This window comes from Triticum dicoccoides, chromosome 1A, assembly GCF_002162155.2.
Source record: "Triticum dicoccoides isolate Atlit2015 ecotype Zavitan chromosome 1A, WEW_v2.0, whole genome shotgun sequence".
Taxonomy (NCBI): domain Eukaryota; kingdom Viridiplantae; phylum Streptophyta; class Magnoliopsida; order Poales; family Poaceae; genus Triticum; species Triticum dicoccoides.
Genome location: NC_041380.1, coordinates 141,400,904 through 141,410,785, shown reverse-complemented (window position 1 = coordinate 141,410,785; position 9,882 = coordinate 141,400,904).

Below are 9,882 nucleotides of genomic sequence, written 5' to 3'. Positions count from 1 at the left end.
CCCGCTCCACACCCTAGCACCTCCCCACTTCCCCTCCCCTCGCGCTGCTTCACCCGACTAGGTCGTCCCCGTCACTGCATCGTCCCCGCGACCATCGTCGTCGCCGCACCCCACCAAGGAGTCCAGGAGCTCTGCAGTGTTATTCTACGTCATCTACGGCCAGCCATTCGAGCTCGACGACTCTGCATCATGCGGATCGAGGTCTTCTTCCACCTCCGACCACCGCGGCCTCACCGTCGATCCACGTCACCTCGTCAACCCCGGCCCCGCACGAGCTCGCCATCGTCTTCCTCTCGGTGAGCTGCACCGGTTCCCCTCCCCCCCTCTGATTTCGTCTTCCTCTCTGTCAGTGTAGCTAGCTGTTATCCAAGTCGCCACAGGGACGGCCTTGTTTGTTTAGGAGCAGATTTATACTTCTTCTGGAAAAGAAACCTGAACAAAAATGATCTATGCTTAATAGCAAAATTATATATGGCAGTTGGTTAAAACTCAATTTCATGACACATTCCAGGAGATTTGTTTGATTTTGTGTGAAACATACTAGTATGTAACTACGTGCTCATGTTAATTGCTTAGTTTATGAAAGGGTAATTATGTAACAAAGTAACTGTGGCACACATAGGTAAACAGGAAATAGCATCACACTTGAGCTAGTAAATTTTGAGAAAACTCCTAGGACATCAATGACACAGAACCACAACTGCAGCAAGCAAAGACATATCTGGTGCCTCATAACAGCTAGCAACTCATATCTATCTTTATTATTCTGCAAATTCAGTTTATACATTCCTTTGTTTCCAGACAAATGATTAGAAGCGATGATGATCCCAATGGCATGTTATTAGTGGCTATTTGGCTATCAGAAAAGCAAGAGACACTAAGAACGATATGCATGTTGTTTGCTGAGCTTTGGAGAACATACTGTATTCACTCTAAGAAATAATTGTGGAAACATCACTCATTTTTTTCATGGCCTGGCAAGCATGTAGGAGTTCTCACTTGTTTTAAAAAAACGCATATAGCTCTCACTTAATCCAGTAGCTCCATGGAACTGTTAGGCATTTGTTCGTTATTAGTTGCAATTTTTTGGTCTGTGAGTGGACATAACAGTACACTGCGCTGTCCATGTAGTGAGATGAAGATGTTTGGTCAGAGAACAAGGCTATAGTGATCAATGCACATGACACATGTATCATATATCAGTAGAGTAATTTGTACAGTCACACCAACTGCTTCACTAAATGAACACATGATTTGCTTGTGTGTTCCTGCTGCTTGAGTAATTGAACACCTGCTGTTGCTACTGTGGGACAATGTTCCTGCTTTTCTTCCTGATGTTGCTATTTCCATTGAAGTACTCACATGTGTTCTAGATGAGCTGCTGCTAGTTAGTTCCCCTTAGACTACATTGTAGATTGCATAGCATAACTCCAGAATTTTGTCATTGCACACCTGCTGCTAGTTAGTTCTGTAGATACTTAAAACACATATCACTTGTCAGGTTTCGTTCGGTATATTAATCCTATGAAATTATCAAAGTGGGTTGTACTATGTTGGACAGAATTTTACGTTTGGACTTGGGTGAATGTAACCAGACTTATACTCTCAGATTTTTTCATAGTTGATGGTGTGAGGACTTATAATGTGATAAAGTATATATGGTGTGAGGACTTATAATTTTTGTTGGGTGACCTATTAGATCTGGAATGGAAGCTCACATAAGTTGAGCTGATTTTTGTCCATATGCAAGCAGAGGACCATATGGTCTGTGGCCTTTTCATCCATATGAAAGTAGAGGCACATTGTGGTGCTGAATTTTCTGCTCTGATTGTTGCTCAAAGAAATTTAGCAAAAAAAAATGGGGTCCTGGGAGACGCCGCTGCTGCTTGAGGCCCTTGAGAGGCCCTTCGTGTCGTGATGATTTTGCAGGTACCCCGAGAGGCCCTTGAGTTTGCCGGAATGTCGATTAACTTCCGTTCCGGCAAATTCGGGTACTCCATATGTCCTATTTTCAGCAAAGGTCATGCTGAAATTTTTTGTGAATTTTAGCATGACTTTGCTAAAAATCGGACATATGAGGTACTTGCTACTAATGCATGGGCCGGGGTATCTTAGTACTTAATTAAGTAGGATCAACTGCCCCTTTATTCTTGCTGCATTAAACCATAGGTGGCAATAGAGCCAAGTGATTAGGCCCAACTTAGAAATTCTCCTCAGCATCGATAAACCCTAGATGATAAACCCAACATAGGTGGCAATAGAGCCAACTGATTAGTGCCAAGTGATTAGGCCCAACCTAGGGTGCCTCAGCATCGATAAACCCTAAATGATGAAAACTTAGCATTTAGGGTGCCTCGGCGTCGACAAACCCTAAATGATGAAACCTTGGCTTTTAGGGTGCCTCGGTGTCGATGAGAACCTAAATGATGTACGCTTAGGCTTTTAGGGTGCCTCGGCATCGACAAACCCTAAATGATAAAAGCTTAGATTTTAGGATGCCTCGGTGTTGACAAACCCTAAATGATGAGACCATGATCTTGTGCCTTGACAATAACCAACTTTTTGACCAAACTTTTTTCCTATTTAGAGCGAAACATGGCCCAGAACGATGAGGCTGGTGGTTCGGACGGCAAGCAATTCTGGGAGCTGTCCCAGGAGTTGGAGGAAGAACCTCACCGCTATGAGGACGTCGCAGAAGACACCGATCCTGACTACACAACCCCTAGTGGCATCGGGGATGACACCACTGATGATGGCGCCGCGGATGCCACCACTGATGATGGCGGCGCACGCACAGATGGCAGCCAACCGAAGAGGCAATGGAAGGACCGGCGCCCGAACGTGCTCGGCACCGTCAGGGAGGAATTTACTGAAGTGAACTCCGACGGGCATCCGACGGCGCCCAAACACGTAGTCAAGGGGTACTCGATTTAGCTCGGGTGCATTCTCCGGAGCACCGCCTCGATCAACACCGAGAACCTAAGGCATAAGGACCGAGGGAATTTGCGCAGCCTCCTCTTCACGAAGCTGCACGAACGATACAAGTTCCCGCTGAGTTCGCAAACACACGCCTCTCGGGTAATAAAGTGAATGGTGCCGCCCTCACGACGATGAGCACGACCCTGTCTACTTGGAAAAGCATGGTGAAGGCAATGATTGACAAAGGTGATAGTTATGAGAAGATCAAGGCGAAATATCCTTTGATGAGCGAAGATGACTACAAGGAGTTCAAGATCAAGTGCGAGAGCCCCGCAACCTCTGAATCAAGTCAGTGGGGGAAAGAAATGCGGCAGTTGAACATAGGGGTCCACCAACTCAGTCCCGGCGGTTACAGAGTGGCGGAGCCTGTATGGGACAAGGAGGATGCGGAGCGTGCCGAGCAAGGCCTACCGCCCCGCTTCGAGAAATGCAGTGACAAGCAGACCAGGAACTTTCTCAGGGCCCGGTACAAGGAGGACCCAGTAACAAAGGAGCTTACCACGGATCCGAAGACAAAAGGAGCTTGAGCTTGTTCTGTTAAGGAATACACCCCCGCGTAATTAGCTCCATATGGTTGCATTCTAATTAATCCCCAATATTTCTAAATGGTTCACGTTCCTTCCGCAGGACAAAGAAAGCAGTAGCACGGGGTCATCTCAGAGCTCCCCTTTCGACACCCCTTTGAATAGGGCATTGAACGTAATGAAAAACAGGGATAAGCTCAATAAGCCGACGTCAGCTGGTCGTGTGGCCGGCAAAGGCTTGTCCACAAAATGGTCGTCATACTATAGCGCTGGTGGGTGAAAGGAGAAAAAGACCATCTCGGAAAGTCAGTCGCGTGAGGTTGAAGCACTCAAGGCGCAAGTGGCGCGGATTCCGGAGATGGTCCAAGAGCAAGTGCAACAACAACTGGGATCGACGCTTACCGGCATTATGCCTACCTTGATTCATGGGATAACGACGTGGATTGCGGGTGGCCAACAGGGGCCGCCCCCGATTCCCAGCTTCACGGCCAGCAACTCACACAACGCGCAGGCGGCGCCATTGGTGTCTCCGGCGGCGGCGGTATCGGTGTCTACGGCAGCGGCGCCATTGGTGTCTCCGGGGGCGGGGGTATTGGTGTCTTCGACGCCAACATTGGAGCTTAATGCACCCGGGTGTACGCCGGCCGGCACCTCGCCAGCAAGCGGCCCCTCCGTCAGTTGCACGCCCGCCGTTGGCGGTGCCTCGACATTAGCCGAGCTCGACGGCATCACGGTAACTAAGCCTCTTGGCCGAGGACTTCATCTCCTTGCCTTTGACTGGGCATCCCTGACGCCCTACATGTTTCCGCAGGGCGCCGCCAACATTCCTTGCACTCTCCTGCACTTCGTGGGCGGCGAGTTGGTCGATGTCGCCAAGGGCAGAATCGTTCAACCGGGAAACCCCGTGTTCCACGGTAATCCGATGCCACCCACAATGTATACGGTTGAAGTGGTTTGGGTGCTGCCAGGCTGCGACGAGATGTTACCTCCGATTCGACCCGCTGGGGCCGAAGAAGAAGATGAGATGACCCTCAGCGCCTGCGTAAGCTGGCCCCTGCTTTGGCCGAAGAGCCAGATTCATTTGGGGGCGGGGGACACCACCCCACAGACAAGACCGCCAGTCGTGCTGGCGCCAAGCCATGGCAAGAACGCCGCAACGCTACCGGACATGCCGGACATCCCTATGGCACGGGATCCGGACATGCATATGGCACAGGATCCGGACGACGACAACAACGACGATGGTACATTTACCAACGTTGATAAGTACTTTGCCAAACATGGGTACGGTGACGAGTTCTGCGGGCCTCCTTCTCAAGAACCCAAACAAGACGACCGTGATCTAGCTGGTACGACGGAGAAATCCAATTGCAACAGGCGTCGTCTAGCGTTCAGTTCTCAGGAGACGCCTCCAGCTGCCGCCTTCACCGAGCCTCAGATAGCGGAGGTGCCAAATATTATCAGCCCCAACACGCTCAAGAAGGCAGTCTATGAGCATAACTCGGTCCCATTACAGCAGATCAAGAAGAAGGGCCGGAAACGGCCGACTAAAAAGGCCGCCGGTGCGAGCCAGCCGGCACCGAGTACGATCCGTGCTCAGGACGGGCCACCTTCACCTAAGGATATCTCGAGGAGGGTGCATGTGGCGGGTAGGGCGATGCTACCGACAAATATGCTCAGTGCTGCAACCGGTGCTATGCGGAGTCTGCACGACAGTGTTCTTTCTTTGGAGAAGCGGCGTCTCAGAGAGAATGATGTGGCATACCCGATTTTCGTGGCCAAGGTGCCAGAGGGCAAGGGCTTTGTGGATGGCGCTATCGAGGGTACGATCGTCCTGCGGTTTGATGACATCTTTGCTATGTTCAACCTTCATCCGCTGCACTACACCTTCGTTCAGCTGTTTTCGCTGAGTATGGAGATGCGGATCATTAGAGACAAGACCCCGGACATCGTAATCGTTGACCCCTTCTACATGCGTGCCAAGCTCTTGAGCAGCGCTGGGGACCGCCAAGTCGCGAGTTCACACCTCGAAGACGTCATTCTGGCAAACCCAGATAAGGATAACTTCCTTGTGCCTTACTTTCCCGAGTAAGTCATACCTTAACCGCCCCGTAACATATGATTTCTTAGATTTCGATCGTTCTTTTTTTTTCTAACATTCCGTGTTCTGTGCAGTGACACACATTGCACACTCATCCTCTTAAGCCCGAAATATTCCATGGCCACGTATTTCGACCCAAACCGTAACTCCAAGATAGACTACACAGATATCAAGAAAGTTCTTGATGATGTTCTCCCTGGCTACGCCAAATCTGGAGGCACCTTCATCAGGGCAGTTCATAAGTACGGCAAGCACGTGTTCGCCCACAATACGATGTTCTGCTGCGTCAAGCAGCCGCCTGGCGGTCAGAAGGATGCCTACTACGCCCTCCATCACATGTGGGCGATCGTAAGGGACCATCATCACCTTCTGCTACCAAATAATCTCAAAGATTGGGCCGCGAGCTTGTCGGCAATCCAGGACGCGGACATCAGACAAGAATTCTTTCGCATCCAGTCGGAGTTTGCGAACATCATCCATCAAGATGTCCTTCATACCTCGGGGCAGTTCTTCCTCAGATATCAACCGTCCAACATTGAGATAGACGGAATGCTACAAATGCAGGCTGACAACGCCCGCGATTTCATGACCGTCACGACAGACGGCGGCTTCATCCATGCTCCTGTCCATGAGTCGAGTCGAAAGTAGTGATGTGTAGTTCTGAAACATTGATTGGCTCATGTTGTAATTAAACTTTTATGAATTGTATGTCTCTTTGGTTTGGACAGTCGTTCAACTTATATGTAATCAATGCTATTTATTAGTAGGACCATGAATCGTGCTATTAATGTCTTGCTTTTCTCTTCCGATCCTTTTGTTGCATACTTATATATTGCTTATGTATGTATTGTCTGTTGTTTGGCTTGTGCATAGAGATGCCGTCGTATGTCGTGTACAAGGGTAAGGTTCCCGGAGTCTACGGCGACTGGGAGGAGTGTTGGAGACAGGTTCACCGTTTCAGCGGTAACAGTTACAAAGGTACACCACTAGGGCGGAGGCCGAATCTAGATACACCCGCTATCTAGCGAGAAAGAGGAGGGAGCGTTGGAGGAACCGGATGAAGACCAGTTTGATCGCAATGATGCTCATCGTGATGACCGCAGCTCTCTTCTATGTGATGGTAGTTTAGATGATTGATATCGACTTGTAATGTGAAGACAAACTCGATACTCGCGGTCTCGAGACTTGTAATGTTTTATCTTTGTTCGGTCTTTTTAATTCGGAGACTAATATGATGAATTGTATTCAGAGACTAATCTTCTATTGTATTCGATGAATCTGCTGTTGATGTGTGCTACTGTCTATATTCTGTCAAATAATATATTTTGTAACCTATGCAAAAATCAGAAAAGTAAAAAAACAAATATTCATACTACTGGCGCATCACCACAAGGTGCGCCATTAGTATGCCAAAGGATACTAATGGCGCATCAAGACAGAGTGCGCCATTAGTATGCCAAAGGATACTAATGGCGCATCAAGACAGAGTGCGCCATTAGTATGCCAAGTATACTAATGGCACATCTATCCGCAGTGCGCCATTAGTGTGCCAAAGCACATGGTTAAATATGGCCCCTGGGAGGCACACTAATGGTGCATGGTGTTATATACTAATGGCGCACTGGATGGCGCGCCGTTAGTATACCAGATACTAATGGCGCACCAGTGGTGCGCCATTAGTAAAAATTACTAGTGGCGTGCTACTAATGGCGCACGAGTGATGCGCCATTAGTAGGCAAAACTAGTGCGCCATTAGTAGGCCTTTTCCTAGTAGTGGCGGGGGCATGGCGGACGTGGCGAGCGACGTCGGGCCGGTGGGGGCTTATGAGGATATGGCAAGTTGGGTCACGGTGGCACCTGAGAAGGCCGGCAAACAGTAATTATAGGTGGAAGGTAGCGCGACGGTCATCGGAATTCAATGCATAATGGCTTAGCGCGCCAGCTTGCCGTGGAAAACTAGAGAAACTGAAATTATGACTGTGCCGTCCCGTCCCGTCTGGGTCGCACGCCGGCATGGCGGTCAAATGAGTGCACTCGAATCATCTCCCTCCTTGTCAATAATGATTCCATGGATTTAAAGCGTATCTTTTTTCGCATCAGTTAGCTGCCTTAATTATGGCCGGCTGCATGCAGGCACTCAGAATCGCTCGCAGGCAGTACGCGAAGCAGCATGCAACGAGTCGCAGCTGAGGGCACGCATGCAGCCACTTAAATCGTTGGAATGAATTAGGCTTAAACTTCTGCATGCCATTAATTATTGACATGCCTTGGTCTTGCTGCTTTTCTCACGGGACTAATAAATCCCGGACGGAGGGAGTACCTTGGTTGGTGAGAGGTTTGAATTAAGCCCTGCAAACCGGAAAGGAGGTACTCTCTCTATTTTTATTTAGTTCACATATTAGCTTTGGTCAAAGTCAAGCTTTACAAACTTTGACCAAGTTTATATACAAAAATATTAAGATATACAATAACAAATCAACAACAAAAATATTAAGATATACAATAACAGATCATATACAAATATGTAGCTCCAAAAGCAGAGATCTGGAAAAAACATATGTTCTTCCTACTAATATGGATGCTTCTCTTGGCCAACATTCAGTACAGACTGAAAGACAAATTTGTTTGTGAAGTCTACAATTCCTCTTGCAAACGTAAGTGGTTTCACCAACAGCTTGAACCATGAGAATGAACCACACATGATGGAGGAACATCCACTGCAATATGTTGGTCTTCTCTCGATCACACCGCGAGACTATTTTCGGAATACAAACTTTAACTTAGGCAAAATGATGCCCATTGTATAATTAGACCAAAGCAATGAAGCACCTAGTGTTGGCCAATAAATAGTACAGTACTACTTTTCTGCAGTCCATGAAGTGACTATCCAATTTTTCTGTGTCTATTTTCAAATGGCACTGCATGTAGTGACTATACTATTCTCTTGTGCAGTTCAACCAAAATTGCGGACACTTTTTTTGTTTGCCAAATAGCAACGGGCAGACACCTCTGTCTGCACAAATATCAAGCAGCAAGCAAACATATACCACACCTTGTATTTTCGGTTTAAACATGTCTCTTCCGCTTAGCATCTGTCATGTTCTGCACTGGACAATCTGATACAGTTATGTTTTGCCCTGGACAATTTCATACTGAATTGATTTGCTGGTTCAGAGCAGAAATATAGCGCCTATTCTTCATCAGACCAAGGATATCCATGTTCACAGTGATGGAAGAGGTGAAATCAATACAACCGAAATTGAGCATCCAATCATTGAATCATGGCTTGCACCTCCAATGTAGGTCCACCCTGCCAATAAATTCACATGCAAACCACTAGTATTACTATCTAATGATAGTACAAAAAGAGTAGCAAGATAGTAGCAAACCATGTACCTTCGTAATGAACAGCTCATAGTGCCACCAATTGGATATAAAGGTTTGGGAAAAAACATGCTCCTAATGTTGAACCAGTTGGACTTTTTGTGCAATTCCACTAAAATCGAGCATCCCTGTTTGCATAGATATTGAAAGTGTGATGACTCTAAAAGTGGCACTAGTTGAAGCATAGACTCACAAATATAAGCATTCCAATTTCATAATGGGAAAAGGTAGCAAGACTGTTTCTAACCACCTATTTGAAGGAATAAATAAAGCAACAGCGGCTGATGTCAGGAAGGCATACATAGTTTTTTCTGAAAAACTGAGCCATTCCTGACCTTTCCTCTTCTTTTAAGCAAATTTTGTGTAGTTCTACTAAAATAAAATGCCATCACCGCCTTGACAATTCAGTGACACTGTACAAAAGGAAATGACTTAACATTACATCATGATGTCAGATATGTAGTCGACAGGCATTAGAGACAAACATACAGACCTCCTTCGATAACATAATGAACATTAATTTTAACAAAGGTGTGACTAGCTTTACCAGGATAATTTGAGTGAACTCTACACCCTTTGTTCCTTAATATAAGATGTTTTCGCGGTTCAATTTAAAGTACCCAAACGTCTAGTATTTAGAAAAACAGGTAGTAGTTTTGTTGAGCACATATCTGGGAAAGCTTGCCACACTTTATTTATGTCCATATGCTAATGCAACACCATTCGAATACTACAAATATACACTAATCCAGTGGCTAGTGCAACAGTAGAGTAGTTAGTTTATTACAGGGTACAGTACAATGGTTTTACTGAACAGATTTCAATAAACTCTAGCACTGGAAGGTTTCTATAAGAATTAACAATACAAAATGTAAAGGTAACAAGTTTCAGCAT